A 12,937-nucleotide genomic window follows, 5' to 3' on the forward strand; every position below is an offset into this window, starting at 1 on the left:
AATACAAATGCATGCTACACTTTTCAGATATTTATTTGTAAAAAATTTGGAAAACCATTTATCATTTTCCTTCCACTTCATAATTATGTGCAACTTTGTGTTGGTCTATCACATAAAATTCCAATAAAATACATTTATGTTTTTGGTTGTAACATGACAAAATGTGGAAAATTTCAAGGGGTGTGAATACTTTTTCAAGGCACTGTATTTAGACAACAAAACAACATCTAATACATACACTGCTTATTACAAGGGTTACATCATTGTTTCCTTTATGAAAAAGATATATGTGGCATTTAATATACAACTATCCATGGCCAAGCAAGTGTCTTCAGACGTCATAAATATTAGCCCCACCTACAAACAGTCATAAGTATTACCCCCCCACCTACAGACAGCGGTGGGTTAGATGTACTAGCAAATTTAGAAGGACATGACAACAAATAAAGCTGACCTCGAAGCAGTGCCAGGACAAGGTCATCTAGAGCCCAGGGAGAACATGCCAAATTGGGCCCTCTCCCCCAAGATGTAAGGGCATTAGGTGTCGGCGAAAATCACCTCTCCCTCAAAAAAATTGAGTACTAATCTGCATTCTAACCTCCCAGTACAAATTCACCCACCTGCTGAAATCCCCCCTACCAGGACTAATCTCTGCCCCCATCTCCTCAAGCTCAAATTCTTTCTCTCCGCATATGCCCCCCCCCCAAAAAAAATTCCCACTTGTAGTACAAATCCTCTACCATTCAGATTTTACCTCCAAGCACAAATCTCCCCCCACTCCAAATCTCGCCTCCCAGGTAAAATTACCCTCTCCTAATCCCCCAACCTAGCACAAGACCCCCCACAAATTTAGCCTCCTAGGACAAATACCCCCCAATCATCCCTACTAGCACAAATACCCCCAAAACAATATTTATCCTCTTCCATCTAATGCCCCGTACACACGGTCGGACTTTGTTCGGACATTGCGACAACAAAATCCTAGGATTTTTTCCGACGGATGTTGGCTCAAATTTGTCTTGCATACACACGGTCACACAAAGTTGTCGGAAAATCCGATCGTTCTGAACACACGATAGGAATTTCTGACAACAGATTTTGTTGTTGGAAAATGTTATATCCTGCTCTCAAACTTTGTGTTTCGGAAAATCCGATGGAAAATGTCCGATGGAGCCCACACACGGTCGGAAATTTCCGACAACACGCTCCAATCGGACATTTCCCATCGGAAAATCCGACTGTGTGTACGGGGCATTACTATTATAGCACAAACCCCCAAACCCCCCCCTCCCTCTAGCACAAACCATCTTCCCCAATCCTCCCTCCCAACACAAATCCCCCCAAATCACCACTCCTAGCACACCTACCTACATTTGGCCTCCTAGAACAATTTTTAGCCCCTGAAGCCCTCCAAATTCCCATTCTCAACACAACCACACAACCCCCCCCTCACATGATGCCACAATGTCCAGGGCAGCAGCCCCTCCTGCCCAATCCTTATACCAGCCCAGTATCCAGGTAACACATTTTAGGCAGTTACGGCACCAGTTTTATTTTACTTTTGGGATAAAGGTTTTATATAAATGAATAAAAGATGATCATTTTTCGTGAAGTAAAAAAAAAAAAAACAGAATTACTGACCAGAACACAGGATGAAAAAAAAGTAGAGAAAAACAAAAGAAAACTAGTACATCCACCACATTTATGGACTGTTAATCTGCAATGTACTGTATTACATTTTTGTTTTTGGAGTTTAGATACACTTTTTTTTTTTTTTTTTTTTTAAATAACAAACATGACATACTTTACTGCTCTATATAATGTTTTTGCACAGAGCAACCCTGAACTTCCTCTCCTCGGGTTTCCCGCCACCACTCTCAGCTCCTCCTCTTCTCAGTGGTACCCTATAGGAATCAGCTTCCTAAGAGATACCACCTGTAAGGGTCGCCCCCACGCCGTGCTGCATGTGTCTCTAGTCAAAGACAGTGCAGCTCAGCCCCGTCCTCCACTCTCTTATCACAGGATTTGAATGACAACAGCAGGAGCCAATTCAATTCTGTGACACCAGGAAGTGAGAGGAGAGAGCTGCTACAGACAGGCACAGCGCTGGATCAAGTGAGGTGGGGGGAAGGGGGGATGAGTGAGCGATACTGTTACCTAAACATTTTTAGGCTTTAGAAGATCATATTTGAAAATCAACATACACTATGTTGTCAAAAGTATTTGGACGCCTGCCTTTACATGCACATGAACTTTAATGGCATCCCAGTCTTAGTCCGTAGGATTCAATATTGAGTTGGCCCACCCTTTGCAGCTATAACAGCTTCAATTCTTCTGGGAAGGCTGTCCACAAGGTTTAGTAGTGTGTCTATGGGAATGTTTGACCATTTTTCTAGAAGCTCATTTCTGAGGTCAGGCACTGATATTGGACAAGAAGACCTGGCTCACAGTCTCCGCTCCAATTTATCCCAAAGGTGTTCTATCGGGTTGAGGTCGGGACTCTGTGCAGGCCAGTCAAGTTCCTCCACCCCAAACTCACTCATCCATGTCTTTATGGACCTTGCTTTGTGCACTGGTCCAAATCATTTGCTTGAGGGGGGATTATGGTGTGGGGTTGTTTTTCAGGGGTTGGGCTTGGCCCCTTAGTTCCAGTGAAGGGAACTCTTAAGGCATCAGCATACCAAGACAAGTTGGACAATTTTATGCTCCTAACTTTGTGTGAACAGTTTGGGGATGGCCCCTTCCTGTTCCAACATGACTGCACACCAGTGCACAAAGCAAGGTCTATATAGATGTAGCAAGGGCCCCGCCCCCTAGAGGTCCAATGGTGAGTGTAATGTAAGACAGATTCATGGACCCCAGACACTTCTTGAATGTAAAGAGATTTATTGTCTGGTAAATATAACAGATAGAACAGTGGGAGAGCAGGTTAGGGCCAGGACACCCTTCAGTAGTTTAGTTGCAATGTTAATTTGGCAGACTCCGAGACTTCTATAGGTAGACAGCCATGCAGGGAAAGACATCCAGCAAGACACCACAACTGCATGAGTAGGACCGCTGTCTCCTATGGCAACAATCTTGAACAGTTTCTAACAAAGTTTGTAATGGACTTATTCACTTCCTCTACAATCTCCTATTGTAGATCTTCACTCAACTGAGCTCCCGGTCTTTCACTAGACTTGCTAAACCACTGCCACTGGATCCCCTGAGCTCTTCCAATCTTCTCATTCAGTATCTTCCTCAAGCCTCACCCCCGCATCCCTGCTGGGTCCCTAGCTTTGCACTCACAGATACTTCTTCAAGCATCACCCCACTAGTCGGCTTGGTCCCTGGCTTGGCACACAATACTGCCCTGCACGCGTCACCTCCACTGGCTGGGTCCCTGACTTGACATCTGCTGAAGTATCCTAATTCTTCACCGTCTCTGGTTGGTGAGAATACTGCTCTGGTACTTGCTTCAACTATTCACAGTGGCCCCTGGTAGTAAGGTGGAATGGTCCCTTAGTGGTGACAGCTTCCCCTCTACGTCTGTCCACGACAAGTTCTCCAGCCGGCAAAACCGTCACTTCTGGTTGGACTGCAAGCCGCAATCCCATCCCTACACTGCTCTCTTGCTTCTGGATAGGCCCTCAGACAGGCCAACAGCCAAATGTCTCCAGGGTAGGCTCTGGCCTAGCAGCCTGGGGCAACACAACACACATCCACCCAGACAGCTGTCCAGATGGCACAGAACCCGATCACCTGACCTCACCCAAATAAATAGGCTCTCCCTGCAGTTCAAGGGACTTAAGAAAATCCATGCCCATTGTCTGAGACACCCCATCTATTCCTAATCTGTCCTTGCAATGCCCTTGTCTCATCTAATGCCACTAGATACCTGGCCATCTAGTGACAGAAGAGAGAAGTTCAGCAATTCCAGAATTGGGGTGAAATCTATTTACCTCCTATCAATCGGCCAAGGCAACTATCACTGGACAGGTAAATTTGCTAGCAGCCCTGCCTAAAAACTTGAGGGTGCTACACAGACATGGATGAGCGAATTTGGGGTGGAAAAACTTGGGTCCTGACCTCAACCCAATAGAACACCTTTGGGATGAATTAGAGCAGAGACCTTGTAGGAAACTTTTCCAGGAGAGTGTAGGCTGTTATAGCTGAAAAAGAGAGCGCCAGCCTCATAATAATGTCCTTTTGACAATATAGTGTATATTCTATTTAAAATCATCAGACCTTTTGCCATAAATATGCCACTGGATTGAATTGCATTGACTGGCATTTTCTTAGCACCTAGATATTCTATTTGTCAAACGGGAATCCAGGTTGCCATATTTTTAATAACCCCAATGGTTCTTTTGCTGACCCCATCATTTACACAACTTACCATTGTCAATGGCAGCAGTGCATTAATTGTATCGGTGACTTGTTTATGAGTCCTACAGAAAATTCATCATGTACTTCCCATTCACTTCTGCATGCGTTTCAGGAAATTCCAGGATATTCGTATATCCGTATTTCATTCTCCACCATATAAAATGAGGATTTTAGGCTGAAAATATTATCTGTACATGCTCCCATTTCCTTTTAAAATGGCAGCATGTAAGTTATGGCCAGGTTCAGCTAGAATGCAGCTTGCAGTTATGGCCAGATTGAATATAGTTTTATAGATACCTTTACCTTTATTGTATTTTTTTTTAACTAACATTGAGAAAATTTGATTCTGTACAAAATGATATCAAACTCTCCTCTGAATAGCAGAGAGAAGAAATCAGGTTATCAAATTGTCTTAATTAAAAAACGACCAGGATGGTTCTCTGGGAACACTGACGAAAATGTGGAATATTAATATGTGATTTTTTCACACTGCATGTACATATCCCTATTAAAGTAAAAATCAAATTAACAACTTTTCACTAGTGTGACTCATTGTTAAATTTTAATTGCTTGGTTGAACAGAATTCACAGATGAGAAAAAAAAATAGATTGTGCACGTTTTGAACAAGATTACTTAAAGGCAAGATTAGCATACAATTTGCCGGTGTGGTTAACTCTAAATGGAATGGCTCGTTTAGGATAGGGCTCTTGGCCATTCCTTGATCAAGATGCAAAACCAAGAAATACAGACATTCCTATACAATGAGAAAAAATTTTACTTGCAAATTTTGGGCACAAAATGTAGAAGTGAGTGGGCAATATGCTAATACACAATTGAAATACATATATTTTCTCACAACCTTTATGAGAACCACAGAAAGAGGTATTTCCTACTTATTACTAATGAGAAAAGCCCTTATATGTTGAAATGGGAAGCAGAACTTGATCATTGCTTCTCCTAGTCACAATGGCAACATGCTATACATTGTAATAATACATCATCTATCATCTGCATGTATTCAACTTCGTGAAAAATGCTCAAAAAAATTAAATAGGTGGTATTTAACACCCTATAGATCAGGGATATGCAATTAGCGGACCTCCAGCTGTTGCAAAACTACAAGTCCCATCATGCCTCTGCCTCTGGGTGTCATGCTTGTGGCTGTCAGATTCTTGCTATGCCTCATGGGACTTCTAGTTCTGCAACAGCTGGAGGTCTGCTAATTGCATATCCCTGCTATAGATTATCAAAAATGTTCCCTTTTTGTGATTCCACAGCTTGGAGTTGTGAATGCCATATAGGAATCCTAAAATCATATTTTTTGGAGTTGTAAAAATATAAAAAATTTCCGGAATTCTGTATCATTATGTATGTATAATCATGAGCATTCCTCATGGGTGTTATAACCCCACTTACACCAGCAATGACACTCTAAAAGTAATTGTAGAGTATTGTTTTTATTTTCTATTAAAATAACAAACATAATATACTCTCCTGCTCCGTGCAGTGGATTTGCAGAGAGCAGCCTGGATCCTGCTCTTCTCGGGTCTCTCTTCTCTGCTCCTGGCCCCTCCCTCCTGTTGAGTGCACCCACAGCAAGCAGCTTGCTATGGTAGCACCCAAGCCGGGCTGCAGCTCCCTGTGTCCAATCAGACACAGAGCTGTGGTTTTGCCCTGCCCCTCTCTCTCCTGATTGGCTCACTGACTTTGATTGATAGCAGCAAGAGCCAATGGCGCCGCTGCTGCGTGTCAGCCAATCAGGAGGGAGAGTCCCGGATGGCCGAGACACTCGTGGTTATTGCCGGGCAGAGATGGGGCTCAGGTAAGTATTAGGGGGGCTGAGGGGGGCTGCTGCACACAGAAGGTTTTTTTTCTTAATACATTAAGATAAAAAAAAAACCTTCTGACTTTTTAACCCCTTTAGGATTTGAATCTAGACTTTTACCCAATACAGTGTAGAACTATTGATATACAAGTACTTATTGTTGCTATACTACATCTCGAGTATGTGGAAATCTAACATTATTTCCACCCAATCTATCCAAGGTTATAGATAGATTGAATACTCAGGGTAACTTTGAACTCATGTTTGCATATAAGAATTATAACTTTAATATATTTAAATTACAGTAATGTAGCAAGTATGGATCTCTCATCCCAAAGCTTCAAAACAACTAATGCCGCGTACACATGGAATTTCGGCCCACAAAAGACCATGTGTATGCTCCATCGGTCTTTTGCTGGCGGAATTCCAGCCCGCAAATGATTGAGAGCATGCTCTCAATTTTTCGGTCTGGAAAAGTTCCTATCCAAAAATGCAATCGTCTGTGGCAATTCCGACGCGCAAAATTCCTACGCATGCTCGGAAACAATTTGACGCATGCTCGGAAGCATTGAACATCATTTTCTCGGCTCGTCGTAGTGTTGTACGACACCGTGTTCTTGACGGTCGTAATTTCAGCAAACTTTTGCGTGACCGTGTGTATGCAAGGCAAACTTGAGTGGAATCCCATCGGAAAAGCCGTCATATCTTTTTCCGACGAGAAAAACGATCATGTGTACGCGGCATTAGAGAGCTTGGCAAAACATAATACAATTTCTCTTTTCATCTTTGCTTTATTTTTTGATGGGGAATCTTCTACTAATTAGGATACTTTCCTTAATAAGTGTGAGGTTATTTGTTAATCCAATGGATATTTCTTAACGATAGATATACCTGTTACAGTGTGAGCCCTGTTACGGGTAACAGGTATTTACATTATATTAAAGCTCTTTATTGAAACTACCATGACACCTCTGACTATTATGGTGTTGGAATGTTTGTTATTACCTTATTGTCTGTTTATGAAAACTTTCAATAAAATGTATTGTTAAAAAAAAAAAAAGAAATACATATATGAACTGATCTATTGCCAGATATTTGTAACTTTGTATGCATTGCATATATTGGGTGGACAGGACAGGGAGGGCATTGCCCGGGTATCCCTAATGGTCGGGCCACCCCTGGCACAAACTGAGCACAGCGGACAGATACGTGCGGTTGTCAGACAGACGGAGTGGTCAGGGATGGTCCGGGTTGAGGGCAGGCTGAGTCCTAAACGTAGTCAATATCCAATCCAATGTTTTCAACAACGGAATCCAAACTAGCAGGCAGGGCAGGAAGCAGGTGATTTTTATTGGTGCACATAAATTATTTCACGTTTTTTGGTTGCACATATCCACATACTAGTTTATTCCATTTTTAACATTTCTTGATTGATCCATTTAATATATATACGGTATATATTCTGTTTGCATTTATATTTTTGATTCTCACAGTTCATGTTAGAGGAATTACAGACGCTTATATTTTATATTTAATATTTTTCATATCACTTGAACTAATTTATATATTTTTTATGCCACTGGGCAAGTTAGTGGGATTTTCAAATGTTGATATTTTTTAATGTCACTTTTATTTATTTCTCATATTTCATATGTATTTTTAGTTTTCACCAATGGTGGTGATTTGCACACCCACATCTTACGTGATATACGCAATGGAATAGGTTGCAGTATTTTTGCAGGAATCTTTCACCAAGTTTGTTGTGGACTTTGGTGTACTCTTTTCACACATTGTCATTTTTCTTTTTCAATATTTTTCATTTTTTTTGTTTTTTCCAATTGTCTGTGAACAGCGCCATTCCCCTATTAGAACATACTGTGGGGATTTGTGCCCATGCAGCCAAAACAATGTTAGGTAAGAACTTGTCTGCAAATGGTATTCTATTTCATCACAAAGGTGTTCAGTAGAGTTGAGGTCAGGGCTCTGCGCAGATAATTGAGTTCCTCCACAACCAAACTCATCAAGCTATGTCTTTACAGAGCTGGGTTTACACACGAAGGCACAGTCATGCTAAAACAGACCTTCCCCAAACTGTTACAACAAGGTACGAAGCCTGCAAGTGTCTAAACTGTATTTGTATGTTGTAGAATTAACAGTACTCCTCACTGAAAAACATCTGAACATAATAATTGTGGACCCATGCCTGTCAAAGGGGTCATGGGTGGCCTTGAAATGTTGCACTGACTGTGATGTGATTGCTTCAATAAATATTTTGACTGTTAGGGATCCATGATGCACAGGTGACATATGTTATCTTTGGCAATAATTGGGATGGGTACCCACATAACCGTGGCAGAATAGGTAGGTGTGACGGTCAAGGTACCAGCAAACGTTTGGCCATATACTTTTGGCTATATAGGAGTAGAAATAGAAATCATCATTGCATATTTTTAAATATAGTCATTTGGATGGCTAATGAGAGTACTGAAACATCTCCAGGAAAAACAGAAAAGATGACTATTAAACAGCATCTGCCAAAACAACAATTTCACACAGACTGCATGCTGACATTTTGGGAAATGTCCTAGAGTTTAGGAATGGCAACTTGTATTATTACAACACTAGATATAATCTGATGTCTGCTGATGTCTGCTGCCAATACTGGCTTTACCAAACCTACTTAGAATTACTTAGATTTCCATAATTAGATAGTCCTGCTTTTGTATTTTGATTTAAGAGTGCTACTTTTTTGAATTTTTTTTTCTTTTTTTTTTTTAGCTTTTTAAGCCTTTTGTGACTTTTTTACCGAGATAAACTTCGACTCTGTTTTGAACATGTTGCCAGGGGCTGAAGATGAAATACATGTATTGATTCTGAAAAAAAAAATAAAAAAAAGAAAGAAATAAGAAATAATGAAAAATCCCTAAAAGCATTTTTGTTAAAGAGAACATTAAAATAAAAATGTGGACAAGAGTAAAAATATGCCATGCTAACAAAAAATACTTAAACTATAAAGCCACATACACACAATTGGACTTTCCGCCAACAAAACCGTGGATTTTTTTCCGAAGGATGTTGGCTCAAACTTGTGTTGCATACACACGGTCACACAAATGTTGGCCTAAAATTCCGAACATGAGAACGCGGGGACGTACAACACATACGGCGAGCCGAGAAAATGGAAGTTCAATAGCCAGTGCGGCTTCTTCTGCTTGATTCCGAGCATGCGTGAGCTTTTGTGCGACGGAACTTGTGTACACACGATTGGACTTTCCGACAACAAGTTTTGTTGTCGGAAAATTTGAGAACCTTACTATCAAACATTTGTGTGCGGAAATTCCGACAGCAAATGTTCGATGGAGCATACACACGGTCGGACTTTCCCACAACAAACTCACATCCAACATATCCCATTGGAAAGTCCGACTGTGTGTACACGGCATAAGGCAAATGTGTGAAAAATGAAATGCTTAATGCTTTCCAACAAAAGTAGTAAGTTCCAGTACAGGTAGTGAGTCAGTCTACAGTAAGTGGATCCAAACATGCTTGGGACAAACATAGATCTATAAAGAGGCAAAAAAGCAATATACTGTATGTACAAATAAAAAAAAATTGAGGCAGACTTGATAGACCACTTGGTCTCTTTTCTGCCATCACTCTTCTAGGTTTCTACAGTGTCAGTTAATGCCTTTTTTGGTATCTTTTGGTAATTTTTGTGTTTTAATAATTTGCCTTATTGCAAAAAAGTCCCCTTTCTCTGATAAAATGAGAAAGAAAAACATGTCTGCATTAGGTTCTTTACTCAAATAATTGTGTCCCCTATTATTTATTCTTCAAAAAATTAAAAAGAAACAAACAAATCCCCTCAAACTCAATCACTAAAATCCCATATATGTAATTTTCACTCTTTTTAACCACTTGACCTCCCGAAGATTTACCCCGCTTCATGACCACGCCCTTTTTTCCGATACGGCACTGTGTTACTTTAACTGACAATTGGGTAGTCATGCGACGCTGTAGCCAAATAAAATTGATGTCCTTTTTTTCCCACAAATAGAGCTTTCTTTTGGTGGTATTTGATCACCTCTGCAGTTTTTCTTTTTTTGCGCTATAAACAAAACAAATCTAAAATGTAATAAAATATATATTTTTTTACTTTCTGCTATAAAACATATCCAATAAAAAAATTAAAAAATATCAAATTTCTTCATGAATTTAGGCCATTATGTATTCTGCTACATATTTTTGGTTAAAAAAAATCCCAATAAGTGTATATTGATTGGTTTGCGCAAATGTTATAGCATCTACAAACTTTTTGTATTTATGTATACATTTAAATGTATAAATGAAAATATACAATATACAGAAAATATATATAAAATGTATAAATGTATTTATTATTATTAATACTTTTTTTTAACTAATAATGGCAGTGATCAGCGACTTATAGCGTGACTGTGATATTGCGGCGGACACCCTAATGCCCCGTACACACGATAGGATTTTCTGACGGAAAATGTGTGATAGGACCTTGTTGGAAATTCCGACCGTATGTAGGCTCCATCACACATTTTCCATCGGAATTTCCGACACACAAAGTTTGAGAGCAGGCTATAAAATTTTCCGACAACAAAATCCGTTGTCGGAATTTCCGATCGTGTGTACACAAATCCAACGCACAAAGTGCCACGCATGCTCAGAATAAATAAAGAGATGAAAGCTATTGGCTACTGCCCCGTTTATAGTCCCGACGTACGTGTTTTACGTCACCGCGTTCAGAATGATCGGATTTTCCGACAACTTTGTGTGACCGTGTGTATGCAAGACAAGTTTGAGCCAACATCCGTCGGAAAAAATCCTAGGATTTTGTTGTCGGAATGTCCGATCACTGTCCGACCGTGTGTACGGGGCATTACACTAACTGACACTTTTTGGGGACCAGTGAAACTAATACAATGGTCAGTGCTCACTGTACTAATGACACTGGCTGGGAAGGGGTTAACATTGGGGCGATCAAAGGGTTAACTGTATGCCAAACCAGTGTTGTATTATACTGTGTGAGGTGCTTTTACTAGGGGAAGAAATGGAATTTATTCCCTTCTTTGCCCCCCTCTGCTTTCATCTCTTCTCTCCTGTCAGAACGATGATATGCCTTGCTTACATAGGCAGACCGCCATTCTGTCTCTCTGCCTGATGATTGGCGGGTTCATGTTGCTCCCTTGATAGGCTCCCACGAGCAAGCGGTAGGCGGCACGCATGCATGCCTCCTACCCTGAAGAGTCAGATCACGTATATATACGTGATCCAACGCAGAAAGGGTTCTTTACTGTAAGAGCGGCAAGGATGTGGAATTCCCTTCCACAGGTGGTGGTCTCTGCGGGGAGCATCGATAGTTTCAAAAAACTATTAGATAAGCACCTGAATGACCACAGCATACAGGGATATACAATGTAATACTGATATATAATCACACACATAGGTTGGACTTGATGGACTTGTGTCTTTTTTTCGACCTCACCTACTATGTAACTATGTAAATGTTGATTATTTAAAGTGTAAGTTCACATTTACAGAAAACTCTGTAAGGTGAACTTATACAGGTCCCCCTCTTTACCCCCCCGGTCCCGCTGACCTAGACCGCCGCAATCTCCGGTCCCCGGTATATACGTGTCAGGAGCCCGGGGCTTAGAAATCCTCTCTGCTTCCATGCGGCATCTTCATGGCTGACAGGACATGCTATGCAGAACTGCATATGCTGCTGATCGGTCGGCACCACCTATGCGACGGCGCTGACCAATTAGAATGCTCCAAAACGTCTCCCTTGTGAGGGATGTTTTGGACGTTCAGCTGAGAGGATTTCTAAGCCCCAGACACCTGGCACGGATATACCGGGGCTTAGAACCGGAGATTACCGTGGTCCAGGTCAGCGGGACCGGGGGGGGGGGCGAGGAGGGGGACCTGTGTAAGTTCACCTTATAGAGGGTAGAGGAAGAGGCTCTACTATGTATCCTATTCCCTGTTCTATCTGGTCCTATTTTCCCAAAGCTCAGTAATGTTCTTGGTCCTTCGGCATCATCATGGACAATGCAGGCCTTTTAACCCTGAAGCAGTCAGGAGTGCAATCACGGCCCTGAATGGCTTCGAGAGGAGACTGCCACGACCCGGTTGTAACAGATAAAGGCAGCCTGCTGGAGGCTCCTCCAGCAATCACTGGAGCGCCAGACTGGGGAGGGGGCAGGTGCAGCTGGCTTCGGCTCTCAGCCCTGCAATGTGAGGCAGAGCCAGCTGTCAATCAGGCAGTCAGATGGATCCCAACAATATTATCGGAATCCTTCAAGGGCCTGGAGCTGCTCTGACAGGTCAGCTGCTTTACAGAAGAACAAAAGTAAGTGCATTCCTGTGACCTACAAAGGAAGTAGCTTTTGGTTATACTTTACTTTTAAAGAAGAAATGCAGTCTGCTCACATAATTTGTAATAAAAACATCTTTGCCATTCTGAAGCTTCCCTCCAATCACTTTGCATATTATTTTATATATACTGTGATTCTGTACTTGCCAGATATGCTGCAGAAATCTCCCTCCACTAAGTCTGGCTGCAGCCATCTTAACTGCGGGAAGCTGAAGCTGCTGCCTGTTTACTTTCTGCATTTACACAGACACACACCTCCAGCTCTGCAGCTCTCATTGGCCCTCTTATGACTCATCCCCCCTCCCTTCCTGGTAAACTCTCATGAGAGTGAGAG

The sequence above is a fragment of the Aquarana catesbeiana genome, linkage group LG05 (genome assembly GCF_042186555.1).
Source record: "Aquarana catesbeiana isolate 2022-GZ linkage group LG05, ASM4218655v1, whole genome shotgun sequence".
NCBI lineage: Eukaryota > Metazoa > Chordata > Amphibia > Anura > Ranidae > Aquarana > Aquarana catesbeiana.